Consider the following 17712-nt stretch of genomic DNA (forward strand, 5'->3'; position numbering starts at 1 on the left):
TACATGGAAATAATTTTCTCAGAGAAGAAACAACTCAAGAAATCAATGGGAAAATAAAATTTACTTCAATGCTTTTTTTCTTGGAGAAACAAATATTACATTGAAAAAGAAATATATGTCTGTGTATATATACATATATGTTAACTCTGTGATATGTGAGCTAAGCTGGAGATATATCTTGATTCCACCCACTTCTCTCCCTCTCTGCTGATGTTGCTTTAGTCTAAGCCACCATTATCTCGTCTGACATAATTTCCTAACTTCCTTCTTTTCAATGTTCTGTCTTTCAATCTTGTGTCTCAAGAATTCATTCTTTCCACAGTAGCCAGTAATCTTTAAAACCTGAAATTAGACTGTGCCGCTCTTTAAACTCTCTCAGTGGCTTTTTACACTGATAATTAAATCCAAACTCCTCATCTTTTTCTATGAAACTCTACATAATCTGATTCTTATTTTCTTCTGGGACTCAATTTTGTACTATTCTCTCCTTTATTCACTACCTCCATCCATTCAGATTTCCTACATTTTTTTGGCCATTGTATAATCTGTACTTTTCAAGGAATTTTCTCATTTTATCTATATTGTCGAATTAATTAGCATAAAATTATTCATAATGCTCTCTTACTCTTTTAATATTTTTAGAATCTGTAGTGATAGCTTCACTTTGATTCCTTATATCAGTAATTTATATTTTCTCTCCTTTTGGCCAGTTTAATCAGAGGTTTAACAGTTTCATTTATTTATTTATTTTCAAAGATTCAACTTTGATTTTTTGGCTTTTCTGTGTTGTTTCTGTTGCTTCCTTCATTTATTCCCAGTCTTATTTTATTATTTTCTTCTTTCTACACGCTATAGGTTTAATTTGCTTTTGCCTTTTAACTTTTCTAGGTGGAAATTTAAACCTTCCTTCTTTTTTACTTACTGCATACCGTTTTTTTTTTCTTTCTTATCTTTTCTTTTTTTTCAGTTACAGAGAGGGAAACATTGGAATCTTTACCTGAAACTGTGGCTATACGTCTCTTCAGTTTTCTCAATTTTAGCTTTATGCATTTTAAAGATTTGTCATTAGCCACATAGACAAATAGTCTTGTTATGTATCCTTGATGAATTGTTCCTTTAATCTTAATGAAAAATCCTTCTTTATCTACAGTATATCATTTTTTGAAGTATGATATCAGTCTTTATCTAATAAAGTCATTCCTACTTTGTCACATTTAGAGTTTACATGGCATATTTTTTTCCAACCTTTGGCTTTTAGTCCATCTGTGCCTCTATAAAGTAGCTTTATTTCAGTCAGCATATAGTTGTGTCTTGTTTTTTCATACAGGCTGACAATCTACCTTTTAATTGGATATATCCACTATCGAATAATGTAATTATTGATGTATTAGTTTTAAGACTGCTATCTTGTTATTTATTTTCTATGTGTTTCATCTGTTCTTTCTTCTTTTCTTCTATGCTTTGTAATTGAGTGAATAAATTTTAGTATTCAATCTTATCTCTATTATTGGCTTATTGCATATCCTTTTTTTTTTTTTTTCTTTTTTGAGACCAAGTCTTGCTCTGTTACCCAGGCTGGAGTGCAGTAGCACAGTCTTAGCTCATTACAGTCTCCATCTCCCGGATTCAAGAGATTCTCCTGCCTCAGTCTCCCAAGTAGCTGAGATTTCAGGCATGTGCCACCACGCCTGGCTAATTTTTGTACTTTTAGTGGAGATGGGGTTTCACCATGTTGCCCAGGCTGGTTTTAAACTCCTGGCCTCAAGTGATCTGTCTGCCTTGGCCTCCCGAATTGTTGGGATTACAGGTATGAGCCACCTTGCCTGGCTTAATCCTTAATTCTTTTAGTGGTTGTTCTATGGTTTATAGCATGTGCCTTTAATTTGCCTTAGTCTACACTCATCTCTTGTTATACTACAAGTATAACACAAGAATTTTACAACAAGATGCTTCCATTTGCCCTATCTTGATTTTATATATTTTTTCATATACTTTATCTCTATATATGCTATAACCCTGCAAATACATTTTTGTGGCTTTAAATAGTCCAGTGTCTTAATTTTTTAATACACAATACTAAATTTTTGTATATCCTTGTATTACCCTCCCTTGCACTCTACTCATTTGTGTAGATCCCAATTTCCATTTGTCATTATTTTCCTTCAACTCAGATAATTTTCTTTGTTATTATTTTAGTGCAGGTTTGCTGGTTTCATTCTCTCAGCTTTTTTTTTTTTTTGTCTTAAAATGCCTTCATTTCTTTTGTGTGTGTGTGTGCAAGATGGTTTGGTTGAATATAAAATTATAGTTTTATATTTTTTTCTTTCAATACATTAAGATTTATCTCCATTGTCTTCTTGCAATTTTTTTTTTTTTTGTTAGAAATTGGCAAGTACTTCATTCTTTTTTATGGCTGCATAGTATTGCATGGTGTGTAGGTACTACATTTTCTATAACCAGTCTATCATTGATGAGCATTTAGGTTAATTCCATGTCTTTGCTATTGTGATTAGGAACATGGATGGAGCTGGAGGTCATTATCCTTAGCAAACTAACACAGGAACCAAAAACCAAATACCACATGTTTTCACTTACAAGTGGGAGCTAAATAATGGGAACACATGGACACATAGAGGGAAAAACACACACTGGGGCCTATCAGAGGGTGAAAGTTGGGAAGAGGGAGAGGATCAGAAGAAATAACTAATGAATGCTAGGCTTAATTTCCGGGTAATGAAATAATCTGTACAACAATCCCTCATGACACAAGTTCACCTACGTAACAAACCTGCACTTGTACCTCTGAACTTTAAAATAAAAGTATAAAACAGGAAATTGGCAGGTATTCTTATCTTTGTTTTCCTCTATGTAATGTTTGCTCTTTTTCTTCTTGCTTTTAAGATTTTGACTTTATTAGTAGATTTTAATAATTTAACTATGACACTGCTTCTCCTGGTTTACTCTGTATTTGTTTGGGATTTGATGAGCTCATTGCATTTGTAGATTTAATTTTCCATCAAATTTGGAAAATTTTAGTAAATTTCTTGGGATATTATTTCTGGTCCCTTCTTTCTGCATCTCCAACTGGATGCATTTTAGACACATTAACACATTAATATTGTCATACAGGTCACTGAGGCTCTTTTTTTTTAACTGATTTCTTAGCATTTTATTTCTGTGTGCTTCAATGGGAAAATTTCTAAGGTTATGCTTTCAAATTCACTGATCTTTTTCTTCTGAAATGTCTAATCTACCAATCTACTGAATTTTACTCATATATTGTGTTTTCAGCTCTACGAGTTTCATTTTTTTCTTAATAGTTTTTGTTCCTCTCTTTATTATACTCATATAGTTCTTTAAGATTTTAAGCCTATTTATAATAGCTGTTTTGAAGTTCATAATTGTTCAGTTCATCACTTCTGTCATTTATGAATATGATTCTATTGACTGATATTACTTCTTTTTTAAAATTTTAGATTTGGGGCTACATGTGCAGATTTGTTACATGGATATATTGTACAATGGTGAAGTTTGAGCTTCTAGTGAACCTGTCATCCAAATAGTGAACATTGTATCCAATAGGTGATTTTTCAACCCTCACTCCACTTTCAGCCTCATCTTCTTTTGAAGTCCCCAGTGTCTATTATTTCCATCTTTATGTCCATGTGTACCCATTACTTAGCTCCCAGTTATATGTGAGAACATCTGGTATTTGATTTCTGTTTCTTAGTTATTTCACTTAGAATAATGGCCTCCAGCTTCATGCATGTTACTGTAAAGGATATGGTTTCATTCTTGTTTAAGGCTGCATGTATTCTATGATTTACATATACTATATTTTCCTTATCTAATCATCTGTTGATGGATATTTAGCTTGATTCCATAACTTTGTTATTGTAAATTGTGCTGCATAAACATACCAGTTTATTTGTCTTTTTGATACAATTTCTTTTCCTTTGGGTAGATATCCAGTAGTGGAATTGCTGAGTCAAATGGTAGTTCTATGTTTTGTTCTTTGCAAAATCTCCATACTGTTTTCCATAGGGATTCAAGTAATTTACATTCTCACCAAAAATATGTAAGTGTTTTCTTTTCACTGCATCCTTGCCAACATCTATAATTTTTGTTTTTTTAATAGTAGCCATTCTGACTGGCATGATGTAGTTTCTCATTGTGGCTCTAATCTGCATTTCTTTGATGGTTAGTGATGTTGAGCAATTTTTCATGTTTGTTGGCTTCTTTTGAGAAATGTCAGTTCATGTCCTTTGTCCTGTTTCTAATGGAATTTGTTTATGTAGATTTGTTTGATATCCTTACAGATTCTGGATATTTGTCCTTTGTTGGATGCATAGTTTGCGTGTAATTTCTCCCGTCTGCAGGTTGCCTGTTTAACTTGTTGATTACTTCTTTTGCTGTGCAGACATTCTTTAGTTAGTTTAATGAAATCCCATTTACCTGTTTTTTGGTTTTGTGCTTGTGCTATTGAGGTCTTTTCTATAAATATTTTGCCTAGGCTAATGTCCAGAAGAGGTTTTCCTGTTTTCTTCAAGCATTTTCACAGTTTCGGGTCTTACATTTAAATTTTTAATTCATCATGAGTTAATTTTTACATATGGTATGAAACAAGAACCAATTATTATTTTTTTGCATATGAGTAGCCAGTTGTCTCAGCACCATTTATTGAATAGGGTGTCCTTTCTTCATTGCTTGTTTTAGGGCATGAGTTAAAATTTGTTATTTTAAAATATATTTTGCGTGTCTGGAGTTTGTCATTTTTATTTAACAATTATCTTGTATTGGCAGGCAGTTCACTTACTTGCAGAGCAACTTCACTCTTTTGTGGATCTAAAGAGACCTTTACTCTAGAACTAATATAGCCTTATTTCTAATGTAGAATCCTTCTCTACTGAGTAGTTCTGCAGAATGCCCTAGATATTGAACAAACTCTCTCCACTTGGCTTATAGGAATGCAAATGTCTCCCTACTCTCTGTGAGCTCTGAAAGTTGTTCAGCCCTTAGAGGGTTACTCTTTGTTTGAAATTTTAGAGTTTTACCCTACACATATGCAGTTTTGTATTCAAAGAGGCAGGAGACTCTTATTCAGATCTGGAGCTTTTAAAATATATTTTTCTCCCCTCTCTAGTACTCTTTTATGCCAAGTGCAGCTACCTCAACCTCCTTATGCTCAGCTCCTGTTTATCCTTCCTCCAAAGATGGTCTGTAACTTCCAGAAGAGAGTGGAGGCAATGGAATCATCTCACTCAGTTCCCTTCATTTAGGGATCACAGTGTTACACTGCCTGTTTTCAAGTCTGAAAACAGTGTTCTTCCTAGATTTTGACCAGTTTTTAGTTGTTTACCATGGGAAAGCAGGTAGCTTTGCTGAAAGCACAAATCAGGAGCAGACTTTTTCTTTAACTATTTTGGCCTTTTTTATTTTGGTTCTTAAAAAAAAATCATGTTGCTCTTTGCCTTAAAGGCTTTGAACTTGTTCTTTCTACTTAGGAGAGTCTTCCCGTGACCCTCTACAAACTGCCTCCTTCTCATTTTTTGTCTTTTTAAAGAGACCTTTGTTGATTTCACTATTTAACTAAACTATCATATTAGTTCTTTCTTCGTTTCTTTGATAGAGTTTATCACAATCTATGATTATCTTTAAAACATTTTTTCCATGTGTGATATTCTCCATTCCCTCAAGCCATGTAAGCTCTATAAGGAAAGGAAACTTGTGGATTGTACTCCTATATTTCTTAGCCTCTAAAGCAGTACCTGGCCCAAAAGAGGGAACCAACAAACATTTCTTGAACGAAAGCATGAATAAAGATAGTATCAAGTCATATGCTCTGAAATCGTAACGTAGAGAGACACTAAGCACGGTAGTACCAAAGGCCCATACATTAGAGTAGGCTGTGTTTATGTGTCCCTGTAGAATTTTCTTCAAGCATAGTAAAGAGAATTGAGTCCATTATGTTCACAAGAAAAAATGTGACTTTAAATTCTAGATATTTAGCTATGTTTGCTATTACTCTTCACTTCTCCACAAGTAGGGTAGATATACTACACTCTTATTGGTGGCATTATATGGTCTGTGGCAGTTCATTTGAAATTAAAATGTTAAATTTTTTTTCAAAATTAACCTGGCTTAGTAAAATATATCAGTAATTTAGAGAAAATAATATTTCGTATAATGGCATATATCAACATTATGTAACGGTTTTAAATTTGGTTGGCAATAAAGGGTTTGGCCTGCTTTAGCATGAAATAACTATGTTAATGTTACTTGATTTCAGTGCTGAAGCAGATCAAAAAACAGCTGACCTAAATAGTCGTGATTTACTTTTTAGTTTTACATTCTCTTAGGTGCATGGTTTTTATTAATCATCCACTTCACTGGAATGTAGGTCTGCATTTTCTTAATTTTTTTTAAAAGGATATCTCTGTCCAAGATCTTGGGATTTGATGTTCTCTTAGTATTAGTGGCCTACATGATGTAGAGCTAATTGTCTCCCCAGTTGAGGATTGGCATTTGAGAACATGGAAGGTTTAATGACAGCTTTAGGGTCTATACTTAGTTCTATCAGTCCTCTTCTCTTGGAATATGTAGAATAGATTTTTTTTTAATTGTCTTTAGAGCTTTGATAGTGGGGTTGCTTATAAGCTATTCTTTTTTTGTACATCGAGTATTGGTAACTTTCAGTATTTCATTTAAAATCATGTGTGCATTTTGACACAAACAAGGACATTTATTTAATTTTTAAAAATTATACTTTGTGATAATATCTTAATACATAAATATTCTTAAATTTATCTGTGCTGTATTATCATAATTGAGTATAAAACTACAAACTTAAACACCACGGTAATTTACACAGTCAGGTGTATCAATGACATGATATTATAGCATATACAATTTTTAAATATTTTTCAAAATATCTAGAGAGCATGACTTCCATGCCTAGATGAGAGCAGTTCAGTATAAATATTTAAAGGTTAAAAAAGTCTTTATGATGTTAGAGGCAGGCACTTGTATACTTTGCTTATAATTTTTCAGATATGAAAGGGAAGAATCAGTTTTATCCCTCAAAATTTCCTAAACATTATGACTTTCAGGTTTTTATATGAATATTGCCAAGGTGATAATGGATATGACTAGCAGCTTTTACATGGAAATAGGATTGGCTTTCCAGGGTACATACATCAGTGGTCTAAGAATAACTTTTGTCTACATCTCTAATTTATTTGGCCTCATTTAGCTGTCTTCACCGTTGAGAAAGTTTGCTCTTAAGCCCACTCTCTCCAGAGTCCTAAAGATCTCTGATGATAAATTAGAAATCTTATCACCACAAGTAAGTAGGATTTGGAAATAATTTTGTTGCCCTAAGTGTGGTGGTTAGTGTTTCAGACTTTTTGCTTATCAAAGGCATCATGGGTTTCTGTCCATCTTGTCTCCCAGCTTGACTTTCCTAATTAATAAGTTTAGTTCTATTGTTGCATTATAGTTCCCTTTCATTTGTTTGATCTAGTTACTTCTTTTCTGCAAAATAAATGTAAAGAGATAATACTTAACTTGCTTTTGGGTGAGAAAATAAAATTTGAAATATTATACAGAAATAATATAATACAATAGAGATATAATACCCTTAAGCTGTTTTCAATGGAATGTTTCCAGTCATCCTTTATGGGTATCTCCTGCCCCTCTGCATAACTGCCTTCCATAAATATTTGTTAAACAAATGAGTGGATTAGTGAATAAATCAACCATATTAAGATATATTTAAAATTCTTATAGAAGTAGGATTTTTTCCCCAGATAATCAAAGACCAAAACTCAGAAGATTTAGATACCTAAGTCTATTATTTCATTAGCATATTTACTAGTAAATATATTTAACAAATAATGGAAACTGCTTTTTATGAATAATGCAGTGCACCCAGAATGAACTATCCCTGATGGCTTTCTTTTCCATCTGATAGTCATTGTAAAGGGTGTAAGAATGCCTTTGGTGAGAAAGCCTTATGTGTTTATATATCTAAAGCTATATCATTTGTCACTTTGTTCTTTAATTTTTAGCTAAAGGTCAACCTGTTTTTAACATATTGCAAATAGCTTATTTTATGGAACAGGTTTTATGTCCAAAAGATTTCAGTAAAAATTTGCTGATAATAAGGCAATTGTTTATAAGCACCACCATATTGCCTGACCTTTTGAAAGATGTCCTACTTTAGACACCCACTGTCTTGCAAAGTTTCAAATTCTCTATTGGCTTCTTGCACTTTATTACTTTTTTTCTCCATGAGTTTAAGATGCTTTTCTAAGAGGGAAAAGTGTATCAATAAGTTCTTCAGCATTGCTAAAATTATCAGTGAACATCTTGTCAGACAGTGATGTGTGAATCTGTTTTGTATGCCTCTATCCAAGGCCAGGTTTGTTGATGGAGGAAACACTTTCTCGTTTTTAAACTGAAATTCCACCCTATGTGGAACACATTAGTATAATACAGAGACTATGGGAGAGGGTAGCATATAATTTGTTTTCTAGCTTCCTTATTTGTCCAAATTTCCTTACACATTCAACTTAAAACAAAGAACTCTACTATTTGCTCCTAATGTTTGTTGGATGCTTTCAGAGACCCTTTATTTGAGTTAGTTCAGACAGAATTACACCGTAATTCTAAGAATCTCTGAGTTAGGAGTGGAGCTTTCTTTGTTATGTTCTTTAATGTCCTTTAGTCCAGGTCCAGCATGTATTAGCTGCTGCAGCTATCCAAGAATAATTTACTTATCCACTAATGCCAGCTATGTAAGAAAAATAAACCAAATTTGTATAAAATGTAGGATTCAAATGTGACCACTAACATAAAGTCACTAATGTGACCCTTTCATTAGCTATTACTTTCAATTAGGAGTTCTCAAACAATTAGCTTTTGAGCTACATAATCTTATTTATAGCATATACATTCCCCGATGAGAGAAGAAATTGCTTCTGGGAAAGCTGAGGCTCAAACTTTTAATTTAGGTACTAAATTCAGATACATTACCTCAGTTGGACTTTCTTCTTATGGAATTACTAAACTCAGTTCTCTTGATCATGTGGTCCTCTAGGCATCAACTGCCTGTTAAAAAGCGAACTGCTGAAATCCATGGGTGCTTAGAGCACACAGGGAGATAAAAACAGCAGAGACTTGCTCTTGCAAAAGCATTCACATTTTTCAGATTTTCAAAGCATTCTTAGACTCTAACCTCTTATTCCTATTATTTAAGGCCATATATATGTAGATTCCTATATATATAAATATATATATGTCAGAAGTTTGTGTTACTGCTTCTTTGGCTTGATATTCTACCATGAAAACTGAGATTGGAATCACTTTAAATGTTATCCTGATAGACTTTTCAAAATCTATGATAACATTTATTGTATCTGTCATCACATAGTACTTTTCAGGGTGCTGTATCAAATTCTTTCCAAATAAGACATGGTCTTTGCCTGCAAAGAGCTTACTATATAAATGTAAAGTTATACAATAAACATTAAATATGTAATCACCTGTTCTTTCAAGAAATTCGTAGAGGGTGCCTAATATTTTATTGACCCTGGAGAGTCAATGTGTAAGAAAAGACAAAGTTCTGCCCTGACAGTCCTTAAATTTTGTTGGGGACTTCATTTTGTTGACTTTCACAAGAAATCCAATAAACAAGATAATTACAGATTATGGTAAGTGCTATGGAGAAAATAAGCAAGAGGATGTGATCTACAGGCAGAGAATATGTTAGAGGAGTGCGCAGGGAAGGGTTCTCAGTGGAAGTGACATTTCATCTGAGTTCTGAAGGATGGAAAGGAGCTCACGAGGAAAGAGCCACTGTGGCAGTGGGAAAAGCAAGTACAATGGCCCAGAGTAGGAACAAGCTTGATCTACTGAGGAACAAATGAATGTCATTGTGATTGGCGCTCAGTCAAAGAAGGAGAGAGAGGTAGGAGATGAAGTTGGTTTAGAAAGCAAAAGTCAGATCACGGAGGCCAGGTTGGATTTTATTTGAAAGGCAGTAGCAAGTTGTTGAAACATTTTCAGAAGGGTAGTGCCTCTTATTATACTATAAAGAAGATAGCTCTGTCTGCTGTATGGGGATTAGATTATAAAGGGAGGAGGAGAAACCAGGAAATACATTAGGAGCCTATTTCAGTTATCCACCCAAGAGACGGTGGATGGGACTAAGACTAGTGATGAAGAACAATGGATAGATTTAAGATATATTTTTGAAGTAGAAACAACAGAATTTGATGATTGATTGCCTGTAGAGGATATGAGAAATGGAGAAGTGAGGATGATTACTTGATTTTTGGCTTGAACAACTGGGTATCATTTGCCAAAAAAATGTGATAAGATTGGAAATACGTAAACTGAAAGATCATAAACAAATGTAGAGAAAGCAAACTTGGAACAAGTTGTGGGTTAATAGTGGTTATTTTTTCTTTGTTTATGTGTTTTATGCATGCTGCATTGAGCAAATATATTAATAATTATGTGAAAATTTCCAAGTGCTGTATGTAAGACTAGAACAGATAGAATGTCTTGAACCAGCAAGTCAACTGCATTTATTGAATGCTATTGTGCTCTAAGCACTCTACTTAATCAGTATAGTATTAATTCCCGTTCTCAAACAAAAAAATCAATATGCCAAAAAACAATTAAAATATGATGTGATGAGTGGTGTAATGGAGGTATATTTAAAAAACTGTGGGAACAGAGAGAAAGAGACAGTCATCCTAGAGGACACAGCAAGGGCACCTGGAAGCAGTGATTATTCTAGTATTCATACATGTGAGGGGCTGAGGGCTTGCAGGCTATCTGGAGATAGCAGAGGGTCCATGATCTTGTCCTAATACTGTATTTGAGAGGAAGGCTGATTCCACTTGTTGGAACCCAAGTATTCATGGCACTGCCACTGCTCAAAAGCAACATCTATGCTGGGCTTTCAAAGTGAGATGGCAACATTGCCAAGTAGAAATTGGACAAATGCTTTCTAGGGAGAAGAGAGAACATGATATTCAGGACAAAAGGGAGAAATGACAAGAAATGAAGTGGACATGTAGACTAGAAACAGCTTGTGAAAACCTTGCATGCTGAACTGAAGAGTTCTGTCCTTGCCCTCAGGGAGCTTTGCATGTGGATACTTGCACGTCAGTGGACATACCAGGCTTGGATGTGATAGATTGAGAATAGAACACATTCTCAATGAACACTTGATGATGCTGGGACTTGTGTCTTTGTTGAATTATCATATTTAGGTATTGTAATTTATGTTTCACATCCTTAAAAAAAGGAATTAATGTTATCCCTATAGGAGCCACTAAGGAACAATAAGGGGCTTACCTACTGATATGATTTGGCTCTGTGTCCCCCCCCAATTGTAATCCCCACATATCAAGGAAGGCACCTGGGAGTGATTAGATCATGGGAGTGGTTTTCCCCATACTGTTCTCATGATAGTGAGTGAGTTCTCACAAGTTCTGATGACTTAAAAGTGTTTGGCAGTTCCCTCCTCTCTCATTCTCTCTCTCTCCTGCCACCATGTAAGATGTGCCTTGCTTTCCCTTCACCTTCTGCCATGATTGTAAGTTTCTTGAGTCCTCCCCAGCCATGCAAAACTGTGAGTCAATTAAACATTTTTTTTTTTCTTCATAAATTGCCCAGGCTTGGGTAGTTCTTTGTAGCAGTAGGGAAATGGACTAATAACTCCTACTGAGAAGCTTCAGGTTAAATTTTTAGGACTAGCTTTCCTTCTCATGCCCTATTTCTCTTTTCTGTTATAGGCTTCAAGAAGTGAACATACCTTTCTTTCCTCTGTAAAGCTGATGTTTTCCATTCTATGTCTTAGGTTTCTTCTAGTTCTGAAATGGATTCCAAGTACATGGCAATTCTGCCAGCTCACAGCTCTCAGCTTCTAGAACCTAGCCAAACAGTAAAGGGGTTGAGAGTTTGGGCTCTGTGGCCAGAGTGACCAGATTTGAATTTTGGCTCTATCACATATTATCTCTGTAAACTTGGACATGTTTTTAAAACTCTCTGGGCCTCATATTTTTTTCTTTTTAATCCATGAAATCCAGATAGTATTAATACCTACCCTCTAGGTTTGTTGTAAAGGACATGTAAGATAATGCATATGAACTTAGTATAGTGTCCTAAGGGTACTCGATCAATGTTGCCTGCTATAATCATTAATCCTCATCAGGATTAAAAATATAAGAATAACAAACCTTAAGTAAATTATATAAACTATGGCCACAGCAATATCACCACAGAGGCAAAGACAGTGTCATGCTCAAAGATATTAGTTTCTCTGGATCTACTTCCGTTGACTCTGTGAAGACAGCATATTTCCCCAATTCCTCTGACTTGGCACTCAGAGTTAGCTCTTGTGCTTGGAATAACTGTCCCTCATGGCAATTGCTGTTTGCCTGTACCTGCTCTGAGTTGCTGTGGTGATAGCTACCCTTGCTTCTTCTCCTGTGACTAATACCATCTTTGCTCCTGATGTCTTTAGGAGCTTGCTGAAGCCTGCTGTCCTTCCCAGTCTTGGGAGATCTGGGAGAGTCTTGCTTCTGGTTTATTCTATTCTTTCCATTTTGGGCTCACTCTTGGATTCAAATAAAGAAACAGTCTGTTTTCCATTGATGAGGCCCTTTGTGACAGAGGCTGCTTCATACTTCCACCTCATGTTCTCAGTGTGAAGTGGAGAGTTCACAGTAATAGCTTTTACCAGTTACTTTTCTATAGCCAATTCTTCCTAAAATTCAGACATAATTTATTGGGAACTAGTCTGGAAAGCATTCAGTGTGGAGGATAGTGTGATGGTTTTATAAAGCATTCTGCCTGGTCTTTACTCTGTTGCTGATATAGTTATTGGAAGCTACTCTAGACTTTTGCCTTTTACTTTTGTTCTAATAAAAATCCTCTCTGACTTTCTTTAGGAGAAGCATAGGCTGACTGTTTCCCTGGGAAGGTTCTTTTAAATTTCTGTAGTGATCTGCACTGAATTGGCTTTCCAGATAACACTATAAGAAAAGAGGGCTCTCTAAAATACATGGAAGGAGGAAAAGAAAAAAAAAAAAACTTTAGGAAAGCTTCATGTGTATTGATATATTTAAAATACTAATATAAATTGCTTTGTATATTTTCCCTAATTTAAATTTTCTTGCTATATCAATTAATCTTACTTTGAAGATTAGGAGAAAAATCAGAAGAGAGGAAGGATGTTAAGTATGATTAAAGCATGATTTTAGGGAATGACTAAGGAAAAGCAAGGAGAGGAATGAAGGAAGATAATAAAGAAAAGAAAGATCAGATAAAAGAGCACATACACTTAAAGAAAATGCTGTGATGCTTCCTTTGGAGTATTTCACCAGCTACCTTGCACCTGATAAAAAGAAGGCACACCCTCTGGCTTCTGTTTTGCTTCCATTTAACAATATTTCTTGTTCTCAATTTAAATATTAGCATTCTTCATATCAAACTCTAGGCAGTTACAGAATGCAAATAGCCCAGAAGTTTGACAATCTCATTTTTAATGATTTAAAAGATAACTTCGCAATAATATAAAAAGTAGTCTTTTTTAAATTAATGGCTACTAAAGACATCATAAATAATTTATTGAATTACAACTGGCAAGTAACTATGTTTATCACCTTTTTATTGGCAAATAACTTGGCATCAGATGCTATTCCTTAAATAAATATTCTAGACTAACATCTCAAAATAATTTTTCCAAGAATTCCTTATCTTATAAAAAAAGGTTTTAAAAAATCCCAGTTTATTACTAAGTAATGGATTTTGGAAAGGAAAATTTGAGAAAGTGCTGTTTATGGCTTTCATAGTGTCTCAGGAAGTGTAGGCGGGCCTGTTAGAAAAATTTGAGAACATTGGTAGGGCAATATGGTTGATTTATTTACATTCTTCAACAGTTTAGGATATGAGTTAGAAACATTAAATTTCAAAAAGCAGTGGAGAAGCTAAAGGGTAGCACCATGGTGGTCCTCTTAGCTGTGTGTGTTTCTTCAATGGACACCTAGAACAACTGGCCTTGCAGAGCCCACCCAATCTTCCACAGGCTCAGATGGATCTCCCCATAAGAATAAGGGGGGCCGGGCGCGGTGGCTCAAGCCTGTAATCCCAGCACTTTGGGAGGCCGAGATGGGTGGATCACGAGGTCAGGAGATTGAGACNAGGCTATAAAGAAATGGTCTATTTACAAAAAATACATTGAGCTTTATGAATAAATATTGCTGTTGCACTAAGTGGAGACTGTTTCTTCTCCCATCCTCAAACCGCAGACATGTAGTAGGTGTTAAATTCACTTACTTTTCCTTTTGCCGTTTCCATCTGTGCATACTCCTATTAAAACCCATTCAATTTTGAAGATTGTGCCATTTGATTATAGCCACCATTTTCTTTCTTTGATTATTGTCATTTCTAATTATCCTGACTCACTACTTTCTTGACCTTCATGACTGGGTCAATTCTTGTATGTACAATTGCATGTACAATTATAACTGACTATAACACTTTTTACACTCTTTTCTGGAGTCGATAACCCATGCCCATCAGAACCAGGCAGGCCACATAAATGTCTGAAGCAGGTGTGTATAAGAAAATAAGGATTAAACTGCTTGTATTGAAACAAAGCTAAATCCATGCCCTGGTCTTAGTGCATTGAACTCCATGAAGATAGAAAGCTTTCCTATTTTGTTTACTATTGTATCTCCATCAAGCAGCACAAGCCCTAGTGCTTAATAGATAGGCAATAAGACTTGTGAAATGATTGAGTACATAAATTACTGCACTGCATTTTCATCCCATAGCCCCTTGAAAGTATTTCTTTTGTTGTCAGTGACCCTCAGAATTGCAAAACTCAACACTATATATTCAGATCTTGTTACCTGACTCCTTTCAAGTGCAAAGAAAGAGTCTTTTGTGTTACTATGTATTTCATATCAGAAAGTTTTCTCCCCTTGACTACCCAATGCCACATCCCCAGTTTTCTTCCTGTCTTTCAGGCCACTCCTGTTAGATCTCATTTCTCTACTCGCCCCTGCTATGCTTTTGTACTTAATGATCATGCTTTCCCCCTGCTTCTGTTTCTCTCTTTGACTTATTTCATCAATTCCCATACTTTTAAGTGCTGCCTATTTACCAATTTCTCTTAAATTTGTGCTCTGTCCAGAAGTCTTATCTAAATACTAAAAGAACAATTCTAAAAAGATAAATTGCCTTATAAACATTTCTACATGGATGGCCCACAGATATGTTATACTCATGTGTATTCCAAAACTTGATTCCTACTGCCAAACTCCCTCTGTATTACCGTCACAACCCACCACTCCATAGAGTGTCCTCATAAATAATTCATTTTGGATTAAGCACTATAGAGAAAGAGTGACCAAAATAGGCACATATTTTGACAGACAGGCATTGAGTATCTAATCAAAATGATTTTTAAATGTCCATTATGGTAAGAGCTATGAAGGTAAAGGTGAGGGTATTAAGAGAAGATATCATGGGGGTAATCTGTCTGAATCTAGAGGCCAGAGAAAGCCTTCCTGAGTAGGTAACATTTAGGCTGACAGGGTGCGTGTGAAGGGGTGTAGAGAGATTGTTCCAAGAGGAAGGATCAGGAGGTGTGAAGACCCTGGGCTGGGAAAAAAGCATTGTAAAGAGAGGGACAGCACTGAAGGGGAGGCTGGAAAAATGGCAGAAGTTTTACAGGGCATGTTCAGAAATTTAGGCTTTAGTCAAATAACAACATAAGTCATTACAGAGTTTTCAGTTGAGGAATGACATAATTTTGTGCCCCCAAAGATGGCGCCATCATTGACTCAGTTATTCAAACCAACAGAATAGGAGTCCTCCTGACCTTCTCCCTGATTTCTCATATCTATCTCTCATATCTACCTGATCTCTCATATCTCTTATATGAACAAACCTGCATTTTCCCAGTGGTCTGGTCCTTCTTTCCTCCCTGTCTTTGCACATATGCCCCATCCCAAATGCCCTCGCAATTATCCATTTGGAGGATTTCTATCTGTTCTTTGTGAGTCTGAACATCACCCAGATCTTCTAAAACTTTCTCTCTTTTTGTCTTCATATCTGTCTCCAAGTCAACTGTTGACTTTCCCATGGTAGTCTGTATGTGCCCCAACCCCAGTGCTTATCACACTGTATTGAAATTGTGGATTTGCTTTCCTTTCCTCCCTTCTTGACTGTAAATCTTTCAGAGGTGAAGGATTTCCTTCATTTTTGTATTTCCAGACACTAGCACAGCACAATAGTAACAGCTTGGTAAACAAGTGTTGAATAAAGAGATGTATCAATCAGCAAGACTCCTCTATTATTTTGGGTAGTGCTACACAGCTATTTTCTAATAAAGAATATTCATGTATGTCTATTGGATATATATATATATATATATATATGTATTGGATGTACCTTGGAATTATGTGTGGATATGCACAAAACAGTTTTGTGGAAAAGGCATAGACTTGATAATCACAGAGATCTGGATTCCTCTGTTGCTTCTGTTACTCACCTACCATGACCATTTGTGAGAAGATGTAGTTAATTCTCTAGGCGTTAGTTTCTTTAACTACCAAATGGAGATTAAGTGCATAAGATAGTTTGTGAATTAAATAAAATATAGTACCTGACCTATGGTAGACTTTTATAATGGTAGTTATTTTCTGTCTCTTTTCACTTTCTTCTTGTCCTCATCCGTATTTGCAAACTCCCTTTATTCTTCATCCTTGTAGTTAAGTGCTCCAAAAAGCTAAATAAATAAACACAACAACAACTCAGTCTTAGATTTATGGCTGTTGATGAGTTCTTTTGAGAAAGATCATTACACAAGTGAGAGAAAACTGTACATCTCTGATATTGGGGACTAAGGAGGGAGCCCTAAATCTTTAAGGATAGGAAGTGCAGTCAAGAGGACTAGTGTTAGTTATTATCTCATCATATCATAATTTACCTTGTTCATCATAAAACTTTATTTTATTTTAAAGCATTTAAGTAATTCACTTTTTACTATGTTATTCTATGTTGTTTCCGTAGATCAGGATATTTGTGTTTAGTAGAGTTCAACATGTTATATTAATGAAATTCATTGTTAATATATTTATTGTTATTATATTAAATTATATATATATAATGCTAATTATAGTATACTCCATATTACTGAAAAACGCATGCAAAGGTGTTAGATTAGTTTTAGTATGTATACCCCACCCAAAATTTTTAATCACTGTATATGTATACATTCATTGAAATGAAATTGTTTTAAATATAGTTTTATCATTACAGAATAACTATTCTCATTTAGGCCCTTTCTCATTATTTTGTATTGATTGCAAGTACAAAAAACCCACTAAGTAATTAGTGCTTCATTATAAAATTATACAGGGAAAATTAAATAAGTTTAGAAACAGAAAAGGTCAAATTTTTTATTAGTTTTGAATTGTGGACTGTACTCAGCAAGCTATCATACCTTGTACTTTATTCTCAAGAACTAAATTACACTGACATCTCTTAAATTTACTGAAGATATGCTCATTTAAAAAGTTCCGTATGGTATTTTGTTAAAATATGTTATGTAACTCTTGGGGATTGGGTAGTGACTGGTTCCCAAATTACACTTTATACTCATTATAGATTGGAGGGAACAGA

The 17712-nt window shown here is 34.8% G+C and overlaps 1 long non-coding RNA gene across 1 annotated transcript in view; it reads right to left on the bottom strand.

Annotated features, from left to right (window-relative positions):
- The window catches only part of LOC108528801 (uncharacterized), a 52141-nt gene extending 40266 nt beyond the window's left edge, over positions 1-11875 (bottom strand). Inside the window, exon 1 of the long non-coding RNA XR_001885303.1 lies at positions 11831-11875. This is a non-coding gene — a long non-coding RNA (uncharacterized LOC108528801). The remainder of the gene's footprint in view (positions 1-11830) is intronic.
- Between the last annotated feature and the right edge of the window lie 5837 nt (positions 11876-17712).

The sequence above is a fragment of the Rhinopithecus bieti genome, unplaced genomic scaffold, assembly GCF_001698545.2.
Source record: "Rhinopithecus bieti isolate Rb0 unplaced genomic scaffold, ASM169854v2 scaffold_5022, whole genome shotgun sequence".
NCBI classification, from domain to species: Eukaryota; Metazoa; Chordata; class Mammalia; order Primates; family Cercopithecidae; genus Rhinopithecus; species Rhinopithecus bieti.